Source organism: Coenobita brevimanus, chromosome 63 (genome assembly GCF_032717465.1).
Source record: "Coenobita brevimanus isolate Jiangsu-jjx chromosome 63, ASM3271746v2, whole genome shotgun sequence".
NCBI lineage: Eukaryota > Metazoa > Arthropoda > Malacostraca > Decapoda > Coenobitidae > Coenobita > Coenobita brevimanus.
In genome coordinates this window covers 23,557,868-23,570,942 of record NC_137016.1, presented here as the reverse complement: position 1 = coordinate 23,570,942, position 13,075 = coordinate 23,557,868, and the positions used below count along the sequence as shown (strand labels likewise).

The following is a 13,075-nucleotide window of genomic DNA, read 5'->3' as shown; positions in this document are numbered from 1 at the left end:
TTAAGCTTAAAATCCATTGTGCAACCAGGAGTTAATTGCACCAGCAAGAACCTGTTTATCATTAATAGCATAAGTTATTGATTGTCAGGGGAGGAGTCACTTTCTCCAGAGGCCAACAGTACTAATAAACAGCACGTGTGAGTAAATAGTCTCTGCTGTGTACTGTTCAGAAAGTTTATAAATTCTCGTCCTTAGAGAATCGGCGAAGTAAGCCGGCATAAAGAAATCATTGCTTGATTTTCACAAGTCAATTCATTGTCCTGTTCTCAAGTAACATTTTAAAGTATCAAGTATTACTGATTATTATACTTTAATATTGCATAATCTTCAAAAACCCCGTGACATCCTCCTCCACTAACTCCATGTCTTACACTCCTCCACATACACACCCCTTTTCACCTACCCTTCCACACTACTCACCCACCCACCAGCTCATTCACCTCGCCCATTCACCCATCCTCCCATACCATGATACCAAACACCTATTTTACTCATCCACTTATTTCATCCATCCACAAAACCTGCCCACCTATGCCACTTGTTCTCGTCTTTCACATATCCATCCCTTTGACTTGTCCATCCACACCATTTATCCACCCTCCCATTTTAAAAGGCCACTTCTTCCACCTGTCCACTTACACCATCCACTCACATACTCTTTCTGGCCATGCTTATTGCCTGAGACTCGGCCCCTTTGTATCCTCCTTTTCTCCTGTCCCTCCTTCTTTCTCTTCTTACCTCATTATGTCACTCCCTCTCATCGCAGCTCACAAATAATTTCTCCCACTCCCCCGCACTCCCCCCGTAACACTCCCCCCCCCACACACATATTTCACTTCCCTGGCCCTTTTTGTCATTCATGTGCCCCCCCTTCATTGCACTCATCTTCTCTGTACTCACTCTCTCATGCTTCTCCACTCACTCCTGTTCCCCGTCTTCCACCTTTGCTCATTTCTTTAACTCTCCCCAGTCCTCACCCGACAGCCCCCCCCCTCCTCTCTCTCTCTCTCTCTCTCTCTCAAAGAGCCCGTGTCAATCAATTCCCTCCTCACCTGTAACTATCTCAAGCAATTTCATTTTCCGAGTCATTTCCATCTTGCTTCTGTTTTCACTCTCTCGCTCCCTCTTCCTCTTACTATTTAACCGTTTGCTTCCCTCTCTCACCACAATGCCTCTCATTCCCCTTTCTTCCTCTTTCCCATATCTCGCTCTCACACCACTCCCTCGTTCACTCTTACTCCAGTTCCCCTTTCATCCTCTCTTTCACCTCCCTTTCATCCTAGTGCCTCTTTCATCTCTACCTTCGACCTCCTATACTCATCCTCCTGACACCTTCCCTCTCCCTCCCTCACACACCCCTTTAGCATCCAACATCCCTTCCTTTTTTTTTTTTTTCCCTCGTCACTCCCTCTCGCACATCTTTCTTCCCCTCCCCTTTCTCACACCATCTCACCCCTCTCACTCTATCACATCCTTCCCCCTTACCCCCTTTGCCACCCTCTTTTCTGTCCTCTGCTCAGGCGACCGCAAGTCCCACAACACCACCACCATGTTCCTGGCATCACTCACCCCTGACCCCTCTGCCAAATCCTGCAACACCACTAACATGATCCTGGTATCACTCACCCCTCACCCCTCTGCCCAGGCGACCGCAAGTCCCACAACACCACCAACATGTTCCTTGTATCACTCTCAGTGGCGGACCTGCTCATGCTGCTGCTCTGTGTCCCCCTCAAGATTGTACATTTCTTCATGATGCTCTGGGACTCCGGCGGCGCCGCCTGTAAGATTGCCAACTACGTCATGATGCTTTCCTTCACCACCAGCGTCCTCAACCTTACCGCCGTCAGTGTAGAGAGGTAAGGGGGCGTGAGGGGGAACAGTACGTGAAATGAAATCCACATGACAGTATTTTGTACAGTGTATGTGTAATGATAAGAATTTTTATCCTTCCCGGTTGTCACCAGTGTAAAACTGAGAAATTTTATCTTACTTGTTGTTGGCACTGATCAACTCCTCCATGGATAATACAAGTGGTACTCGACTTAGTATATCAGTTTATAGTAATTTTAAAGAAATATTGTGGTAGCGTTTGTAGTTTTTGGCCGAGCTTAGATTTAGTCAGTACCACAGGTGGTCATCGTTCCTCAGCGAAGGAATCTTGAATTGGAAGGGGAGTGAATTTGGCTTAAGGACATAATTTCCTTGATTAGGTACACCAATAAAGAAAAGAAAATGATATATACTTTACTCTACTTTAATAACTTGATGCTAGTTTCCACAAAACATTTTTAATTACATGGCCCTTTTTAGTACGAGAGAAGATTATACATTAAAACATGGTTTGGATGATCATTCCTAACATTATTAACAGACGAAAACAATTTGATACACGCGATGTATGGAGTTGTTGTACGTTACTTTCTTTTTGGCAGTTACTCTTGGGCTCAACAACAGCCTCAAGACAGGGACCTTTTTACGGGCATGGATTATCTGTTCGGGCTGGCATAGCCTCGAACCAATAAGAATGATTACTTGTGTTCATTTTTCATCCATATAATATATTCTCCTCATGTAATTTTCTAGAATCCAACATCAATTCAGTACTATTTACAGTTCATAATCATCATTGCTATATAGTCACTAGAAATACATAATCACTCGGGCTTGTCTAGCCTCGAGGAATAATTCAGAAAAGAAATATAATCACCAAGAATACACAATCACTCGGGCTTGTTTAGCCTCGAGGTACGACTCAAAAATCACATTATTCCTCACAACCACTAAGTTCCCTTCCACGCTCCTGATTTTCTAACATATTAATATAAGAGAAAGAGAACGGTTAATGAATTTGAATTTCGCCTTTCCAAGATCACATCACTTTTAAATTTCTATTCCTTATCTACAAAAAAAGAAGTTCACTTGATAGATCAATAATACCATTTCAACTACATTCGGTTTATAAAATAATTCATGGGTAGTGCAAGTGTGTATGTAAGAGTCTATGGGCAATACCACGAGAAGGCCTCGTGCACACTTTGACGTCGCCGGTGTCTGGGGACTGAACAAACGTCCATTAGATACGACGTCTGGGGCTCGAGTGACTACGTTAAACTCTCAACAATATTACTTCATATAGTCCATAACAAGTAAGGATTAAACAAAGAAAAAGAGGGGGAGGAAGAAGAAATGTGGACGGATCACCTGAACAAACGTCCATTAGATACGACGTCTGGGGCTCGAGTGACTACGTTGGGCAGCCACTGCTTAGTCAAATGAGATGGTGTTTTTGAAATATGGTGGGTTTCAATTCTCTTTACAATTTATTTAGCAGTGTACCCATGACGCCAGGACTTTGGATTGAATTGGGGAAAATTTGGGATTTATTCCTTACTTAATTTAGATACTGATTCTATCACTATCTCAATTTGAATCTGAGAGCATCTCATGCCATCTAGTGACGGCCAAGATAAATGGGACTTTAAATCCTCACAAATGACATTATTTAGGCCTTTTGGACTGCTAATCTTACATATTTGGGTTCTAGCAGCTTCATTAGCAAACATTTCACAACTAGGTTACGGAAAGAATTGTGTATTCATCCTTATTCTGTTTAAGGTTTAAACTCTGCGCCCAACAACGACGCACAAAGGAAGGGGACAAGCTGCGCGCATATGTCTTTCATTACTCGGCCAGATGGGGAATTCCCATAGCTCAACATCCACAATTACATCACCCACTTCATAGATACAGAGATACATACATATAAAAATAAAGTTAGCCATACATTAATCATTAACATATGAATTACTACTAAGGAGAGGAACTTATAAACTAATATTCAGGTTACACCCTATTTAACTTAAAATTACAGTACTACTAAACACATACATGAATATCAAATGTGTGGCACTACACATGCCGCTCTCCTTCACCCCCAGAGTCCTCAACCTTTCCACCGTCAGTCTAGAATGGTAGGACAAGGCGGGAAGGGGAAGATTGTGTGAAAGGAAATAATCATATCTTTTAGTAGTAACAGTGTATTTCAAGTGTCAGAATTTATCCGTCTGATTCATGTATTTTCATCACTACCAGCGTCCGCACCTCAATCTTATGGCCGTCAGTCTCGAAAAGTGAGAAGCTGATATTTTTCCTCCGTTGTACCCGCGAAATATTTCAGGTTACAGTATTTTTTCAGTTTGAATGATAATTTTTGCTTCACCAAACGGCTTGCCAAATTTTATGGTTCTTATTATGGAAAGGTAAGTGGTCGAGAGAGGAATTCTCTTATGGAGGAACTTAACTGTATATTTCATTTTTTTTTCCATTTCATTATCTTCATTCTGCTTGATATTTCTCCTTCACTACCTGTGTCCTTCATATTAAGGCCATCAGTCTAGAAAGGTGTGTGACAGTAGAAGCACAGGAAAGTGAGGACTATCTGTCTTCTTTAGTAGATGTGGAATATGTTGTCATTTCAGTGCGGTACTTTTCTTGTACATATCGTTTTTCCTTCACTACGAGTCATCTGTCATTCAGTCTTCTATATACAGGGGTGAGTAAGTTTGAGGGGATACTGCATGAAAACATTGCTAATGGCGTTCAGTAAATTTTACAGGAAAATATTGTATTATTTCGTCATGTGTATCTTAAACGAATACATGGTAGGCAGTGGATGTTTCGGTGTTCTTAGTGCGGGAGGGCAGAGTTTGGAAAGTGCCTTTAATGTTGTTGACTGATGGTCCTGTATCGTTAAGTGAAGAGAAGTGGGAGTTGCAAAGCTTGGTGAGTCAGTTTGGAAGTATGTAACAAACGAAATTTAAAGGTGATTGTAGCCCGTAGACAGAAGGAAGAGGAAAGAATGACGGAAGGAATGACAGAAGAGGGAAGGAAAAAAAGAAGGAAGAAAGGAAAGGGCAGTCACCCAAGAGCAGCACTAAATCGAGTGAGTGAAAAGTGAGCGCCCCCACCTACCACGATAGAATGGAAGTACCTTCAAATGTTTAGGTATTGTGAAGAACATGGACGGAATTTAGAGAATGAGCTGCAAGCAAGGGTACAACAGGGAAGAGAGGTTGCTGGTTCACTGAGAGCTGGGAAAAAGAATTGGAAAGTGAACATGGAGGTAAAGAAGTCGCAGCATGACAGCATGGCGATCTAACATATGGATGTGAATATTGGAATCTGTTTGAGGACACAAAGTTAGAAGAGAGAGAAGTGTTAATAAGTTATTTAGGAAGAACCTGTGGAGTTAAGTTGAGACAGACAGCCAAATGAGGAATGACGGAACGTTGTGGTGTCCAGTGTAGATGTGATGGACAGTACTGGGAGAAGTATCTTGAGATGATTTGTCCATGTGAAAAGAATGAAACGTGAGAGATTAACGAGGAGAGTAAATGTGTGTGTGAGGTGGAGGGGGAGAGAAGGAGGAGGGTAAGACCAAACATGAGATGCTGGGATGGGGTGGATAGGTACATGACAAAGGATCGTGTGAGCTAGAGAGTGGGCAGCCTGATAGCCGAGGGCAGGGTGACGGAATCGACTCGTTGTGGCCATTCCTTCCAGGAATAAGGCGGCGGTCTGTAGATAGACAGTGGGAGGGTCTGTGTGCGATGAATTATGATCTAGTGGAGTGATTCCTTTGGTGGGTTCTCCATCCTTTGTTAGTGGGCTAAGTGTAGAATCCGTACAAGATAGCCGAAAGTATAACACCTTCCTTTCTGTTTATCGTATCCTGCATAAGACAACATCCTTCACACACTGTCTTGATGTATCTTTCCATCTCATTCATCCTTCTGCTCATTCTGTCATTGACCTGGCTTCACAAACACCAGCCAGCAGGAAAATGGGAAGCTGGAACAGAAACACATTGACATGAATCTCCCCCTCTCTTTCAGTTGTCTCTGTGCTGTTTCCTTGCTTTGTGTGTGTGTGTGTGTGTGTGTGTGTGTGTGTGTGTGTGTGTGTGTGTGTGTGTGTGTGTGTCGGAAAGGAGAGTGATGGAGAGTAGTTGTAAGCGTGTCCTAAATCAATAGACCCTGGACTTAAAACGTTAACTTAAAATCATTGTCATGGATCGGTGTAAAATATAGTTTAAAGAAGGTAAAAAAGGAATAGATAACTAAATTACAAAATACTGAAATGCGTCTTGATATCTTAAAGACAACACGATCCAGTGTGTAGGGAATATGTAGAAACAATGCAACAAAGCACAATATTTTGCCTCAGTTCAGTGGAAGTTCTAGGATACTACCTTTAACTAAGTTTCGCAGCTTTCCTGTCCGCTGTACTGAACTGTGAATATAATGCGTTGAGAGAGAGAGAGAGAGAGAGAGAGAGAGAGAGAGAGAGAGAGAGAGAGACCCATCGTAATTCTTGGACTTGGAGATAAACCTTTTCAACATGCTGAGGGTACTGGTTAATTCACTTCTATCTGACTAAAATTCAGCGCAGTTTATGTCAGATTAGTCGAGTATGTACAGTAATTGTTAATCTGATATAAAGTCCATAAAATCTTCACTTGAAATCGTTCAAACTCTGCCAAAGCGCTCACTGATGATAAGAGATGCTACTTGTTCTTTTCTTTCCAAGCCTTATGACTTTATGGATCAGTTGTCATTATTTACCCTAGGTTTTTAGTTATCAACACGTTAATGAAGGTTTTGCATGTAAAAGTCCACCGGATTCATTTACTTCCTTTGCGCGATTGTGTGGCTAATAATACATTTTGTAATAACCCTTCGTTTGTACATCATCCTCCCGCTCACTGTTGTGAAACGTGTTACATTAAATACTCGTGGGTTCACTGCGACTCTCTCTCAGTTGAATAAAGTCGTCTGGCTGTTGTTGGAATATAATGCCAGAGTTGTTCTGGACATGAAAGAGTCAGTGGTATCGGTATTTACACTGTCAGCCTCCTGTGACTCAGAGCATTATCACTCTCAGCCTCCCACGACTCATTCTCAGTCGAATACAATCCTGTGGCATCATCTGGAATGTAATGCTAGAGTTGTCTCTGCCATGAGTTGGTTAAATATGGAAAGGCAAGGGCCTACCAAGGATAAAGTGAAGAGGACGCTTCAGCATAGACCCGGTAGGTTGATAGGGAGGTAAGGGGTAGGGAAGAGAAAGGTAAAAACAGTGAAGAAAGAAAGGAAAAGAAAAAAGTAAAGAATAGAAAAGAATAAGTGGAGGATAAAGGACTCTTTCGAAAAGTGTAATAAACTCTAGGTAGAGTAGTCCACCATATAATACATGTTATTAACTGTGTACTATATCCTTTTAGAAGGACAGATGGATGCGTACCAGGCAATAATGATTATATTAATAATAATAATAATAATTATTATTATTATTATTATTATTATTATTATTATTATTATAATAACAATAAGGAATTTGGAACTACAAATGGAAAGGATTAAAAGAAGAGTGAATGGAGGGAGTAAAAAAGGAGATGGAGAAGAGGATTGGGTGGGGGAAGAGGAGGCAAGGTGAAGAAGAGTAGAAGTGAGGTAATGAGATAAGAAGAAAAATGTGGAAGGGGAGGGGAATTGAGAAGGGCAAGAGTACCAGAAATGAGAAATGAAGAGGATGAAGAAAAAGAAGGTAGGAAAAAAAAAAAACGAAAAATAGAAAGTGAAAAGATGAAAATTAGAAAATAGAAGAAGAAAAGAAGACGAAGTAGGGGAGAAGGGAAGAGGAACGGAGAAGAAATACAAAGAGATTCCTGGATGACGGGAATGAAAATTGGAAGAGAGAGAGAGAGAGAGAGAGAGAGAGAGAGAGAGAGAGAGATGGACGCAGGGTAAACGATTGTTGTTCTGTTAGGAAACAAAATTGTATTAGTCTCTCTCTCTCTCTCTCTCTCTCTCTCTCTCTGGGAGAAATTATAGGATGGCTTGGCGGTGTGGGAAAGTTGGCTTCCCACAAAGACACTGGACTCGAGAAATTGTTCTGCCATTATTCTCCACTTTTTATTCTTCCCGTCCTTTTCTTTCTCGCTCTTCTTCTTCATGTATTTAATAACCGGCCTTTTATTGATGCTATTTATTTATTCATTATGCTATTATTATTATTATTATTATTGTTATCATTATTATTATTTTTATTATTACTTATTATTATTATTATAATTACTTCTTCCTCTTCTTGTTCCGTTTCACCTCCTCCTCCTCCTCTTCCTCTTCTTCTGCCTCTTCGTATTATTATTATTATTATTATTATTATTATTATTACGGTAATATTATTATTGGTTGTAGTAGTAGTAATAGTAGTAGTAACAGTTTCAATATATTTTATCTTTTGTACAACAAAGTTGCCTTAACGCCTTCACTTGGATGATATTTGCTTTAGATTGTTCATATTATCACTTGAGGACTTGTTTCTGCTGTACTAAGGATGAGTGTTATTAGTGAAACAATTTATTAGGTTTTATCTAACTCCTCTGGTGTGTGTGTGTGTGTGTGTGTGTGTGTGTGTGTGTGTGTGTGTGTGTGTGAACAAAATAGCTCGGATACGTTTGGATCGATTTACACCAGACATATTGCAAGGGTTGATGTTTTTACACCAGACATATTGCAAGGGTTGATGTTTTTACACCAGATATATTGCAAGGGTTGATGTTTTTACACCAGACATATTGCAGGGCTTGATGTTTTTCTCAGGGGTTGCTTTTTTTAGAAAAATTAGAGGTCAAGAAAGGTCGACTTAAACAGTTTTGATCCAATTATAACCAGATTTAGTGGACAAGTTAAGGGTAAGGCACGGATGAAATGATTCGATTCTGAGAACATGTCAGCCAAAAACTAGGGTAGCTGGGCAAGGTAAGATGTTCAACCCTTTCGTTTAGACTGGATGTGATCAAAGCTTGATGGAATAGCCGAAGGTTAGGCAAGGATGAAAAGTTTTGATTTTGTGAACATGAGTCCAAAGGTTATGTTACAGAGCAAGATCAGCTCAGTTTTGATCTGTTTTCGACCAGACTTGGTAGAAGGGTTGAGAGTCAAGCAGGGATGATTTTTTTTTTTTTTTTTTTTTGAAGAACAATCGGTAAAACGTTCAAGTTACAATGCAACCATTGTTTGTCCCTCTGACCAATTGTACTGCACTTTTTGAGTGCTCCTTCTTGCCTTTCTCTTTTTCGTCCTTGGCACCAGTACACTTTCCTAGTATACATACCTACTCATACTCCCTCCTTGTCCCCGAAAGAACGATGGTGGACTACAAAAAGTCGCCTTCATCCTGCAGTCGACCGATTTTATGTGTTAAGTCTAGGGTCACAACATGTTCTTCCATTTCTCTTGGCTACTTCACTGTGTAGTGTTAGGAGGGAGGGGGGGGTTTACACTATTTTTTTTTTTTTCCCTGCTCATCCCTACTTGATTGTGTTGTTAGCTGTGTCTGGTGTGGGTATAGCGGTGGTGCTCACAGGAGGCAGCGGCTCACCCTAAATACCCTGGCTTCCCTAAGCGTCATTATTGAACACTACCTGGTGTGACGCAAAGGGAGAGGAGGGAATAGGGAAGGAGATGGGAAGAGAGAGAGAAAGAGAGAGAGGGGGGGGAGGGAAGAAAGATGGGAGGCGAGGGTAGAGAGGGGGAGAGTGCAGGAAAGAGAACTGGAGAAAGAAGGGGGGAGAAAGCAAGAAAGGAAACAGAAATGGAAGGAAAGAAAGGAGAGGATCTGGGACGTCAGGAGAACAAGAAAGAGAAAGGAAGAGATAAGCGTGAAGAACGATGTGAAAAAATACAAAAGCGTAAAGGAAGAAACGACTTTGAAGGGAAGTAAAAGAAAAAGAGATGTGCCTCAGAAGCATAGGTAATCGAGTTCTGGGGGAAGAGTAATGTAATAACGCCTGAAGGAAAGGAAGGAGAAGACACAAATACGGAGAACAGGTATGCGTTGAGGAAGAAATGCAGGACGAAAACAAAGAAGGGGTCAAGGAATGAGCAAAGTAAGTGACAAACAATGGAAAGAAAAAGAAGAAAACGAAAAACAACATTGGTGAAGGAAAGAAAATAGTAAAAGCAGAAGAGAATGGAAGAGGAGGGTAAAACAGAAGTGAGGGAAACAAGACAGTAAGTAGAAAAGCAGGAGAGAAGAGAGTAAAGGAGAAGATAAAACAAGCATAGGAAAACTCTGCATCGCCGCTCCACAGCAGGTGACTGTGAAACCTAGAGGCTGGCAGCACACATGGCTAATACCACAGTTAGCTCAAACAAAACTCTGGGAGCAGCATTTACCCCTGCAGTACTTAAAAGGGGAAAAATTTTTTACAGGAAATGGACCCTGAGGGTTTTACCCTGGCTAAAATCTGGTGGAGATAGGAGATATGCCTCTGTGCAAATTTCTTCCCCTCCCCCCCCACCCCCACCCCCAAAAAAACGATGGTTGTGCATACTGGCACTGTCATCATTCTCCACGAGGGTTCCTAAAGTCTGGTCTGGGTGGGAATCTACTACTGTTTGTAATTTTCTTTTTTGTAGGTAAAATAAACTATGGTCATGCATACTTGCCTATGACCTGGTGCAGTTGATGATCTACCACTGCACAAAATTTTGTACCCCTAAATAATAAACTGAAGGTGTTCTTTCCTGCCCCTCCCCCCCTCGTAGAGACAGAGGACATCCTGCCAAGAATCTAATCTGGGTTGATGTCTCTACCACTGTTCAAATTTCAATTTTTTGTCTACCCTCAAAAAAGACTCTCACTGTCTTCTCAAAAGAGCTTTCACTCCTCCTCCCTCCTGGAGAAATAGTGTAGTTTCACCCAGAATTGCTTCTTTTGGACTGGGTATATTACGACAGGAGAAAGAATTGTTCATAATAATGTTTATATATCAGCATGGAGATATGGTTTTGTCCTATAAAATGGCTTTGATCTTTTTATAAATACAGACACAGAGTGTTCATTCTGTTCATTTATTATTTTCCTCCAATTTTTCACCTCCACCTCCCTCTCCCTTTCCTTCCGTCCAACTCATTCTTTCACACTCGCCTCTCCACCTGCCACCTGCTAGATCTCTTCTTATTTTCCACTCACTCCACTCATCATATCTTCATAATTGTTTTCCTCGTCCTTTTATTTTCCCTTCCATTTCCCCCTGCTTCCTCCTTCCTTCCCCTGGTTTTTTTCCTTCTCCCTTCTTCTCCCTCTTTCGCCCTCCAACTCCCTTCCACATTCATCCACTACTCTCCATCTCCCTCCAGCTTTACTCTTTCCTACTGCACCGCCAGTTGTATTTTTAGTTAACTTCAGTTAAATTAAAATTAGTCAGTCAATCCTTTTCCTCATTTTTCTTCATCCACTTCCCTCCACACTCATGCCTATTCTCTCCATCTCCCTTAATTTCCTCTACGCTTTGCCTCCTCCCACACAGATCCTAGGCTGTCTCTCACCAAAGAATGTTCTGATCTGGTGTGGTTGTGATTGTATTGTTGAGTGCGAGTGCGTTAATGGAAGAGAGGAGTGGGGTCCCATCAGTGGAAGTGGGTTAAGGTACCTGAAAAGGGGATGGAGTTGTGCTTATTAATGAGTGGCAGCGTGTTAATGAGAGAGGGGTTAGTGGGGTGCGTGGTGGAGAGGTTCATGTGGAATGGGATATGGAGTAGGAGTAGATGGGATGAGGTCTTTTATGAAACTTCGTTCAGCTTCTTACTTAGTGTGTTTTGTAGATCAGTTATACATATATATTAGACTGCGTGGACGAGTGGATTTGTTATACGTGAGTATATTTTGTAAGTAGGTAATCTTAACATTCCTTTATGTCATGTAATGACAGGAGAGGTAAAGATTAGTATGGGACTATTTTTATTTATCTTGGAAATATGAACAAAGTCTCTCACACACGAGTGAAGTATAAGAGTATACTCCCGCTAGCTACCTTCACCTGTCTTCCTCTATCTCTCTGGCCAAACTCTCACCTATTTGCCTAAGCCTCTCTCTCTCTCTCTGGCATACTCTCTACATACCTTTCGCTACGATCGTAGCCCCTTCTGAGCACATGATTCCTACATTCTCGTTTTAGTATGGGTCTTTCGTGTCACGTGGGCTATACTGGTGTGAATCTTTTAGAACTTACTGTATGTCTGTGTGTGTATGTACAACTTCCGGTGCAGGACCAGCATTCCTTCACATTAAGAGTTGCAAAGCTAATCTCCTTTTGCTTGATTCTCACTGATACACTACCCTATCTCACACCCTGGCTTGGTGCTTCTATCTATCCTATCCATCTGTCTATCTATGAGTTGTATTATTATAATATGGAGGATCATGACATCGTTCGGTCACGCGAGCTGGTGGTCCTCTGACGAAAGCTGTCATCATTGGCATATGCTAATGTGGTTAATACATAACATTGATTATAATATTACATAGATATAATATTCATGTTAATATTGCAATGATTCAGTAAATATTACATTTTAAACAAGTTGTATACACTAACTGAATAAATGCAATATAGTTAAGCACTGGTTATTGTATGACATGTTGTAAGATGTGTATGTATAACAGACATATGCATATAATTGTGCAATGGTAATACTGCTAGGTCATTACATTACATATGGAGTTATCAGCAAGTAATGCCTAATATTTCCACCTAACTTGTGTGATAATTCTGGTAATACAGAATTGTAGTAACATTGTTATGAATTGTTAAATAATTGTATTTTAACTGTTACACATATCATTTGTAGTTACATGACTGAAGCAAGTGTAAACATAATTCCTAGTAACACTGTAGTAATATTATAGTAACACTTTGTATTAATACATAATTGTAACTATTGTATGGTTGTTACATAATATTTGTAGTAACGTTGTAGTAATACATAATGGTAACATTGCATGAATTGTTACGGAGTACACTAATACTGTAATGTGCTCTGTATTGGTAATACATAATTGTAACATTGTATGAATTTGTTGCATAATATTGTAGTAACATTGTAGTAATTAATATTAATTATAACATTGCGGGTATTACATAATAATTGTAGTAACATTGTAGTAATACATAATTGTAACATTGTATGAATTGTTACATAATATTGTAGTAACATTGGTAATA

At 40.5% G+C, this 13,075-nt stretch overlaps 1 pseudogene; it reads left to right on the top strand.

Moving 5' to 3' along the window:
• Positions 1–13,075, top strand: part of LOC145404396 (cholecystokinin receptor type A-like) — an 85,155-nt pseudogene that overhangs the window by 17,987 nt on the left and 54,093 nt on the right.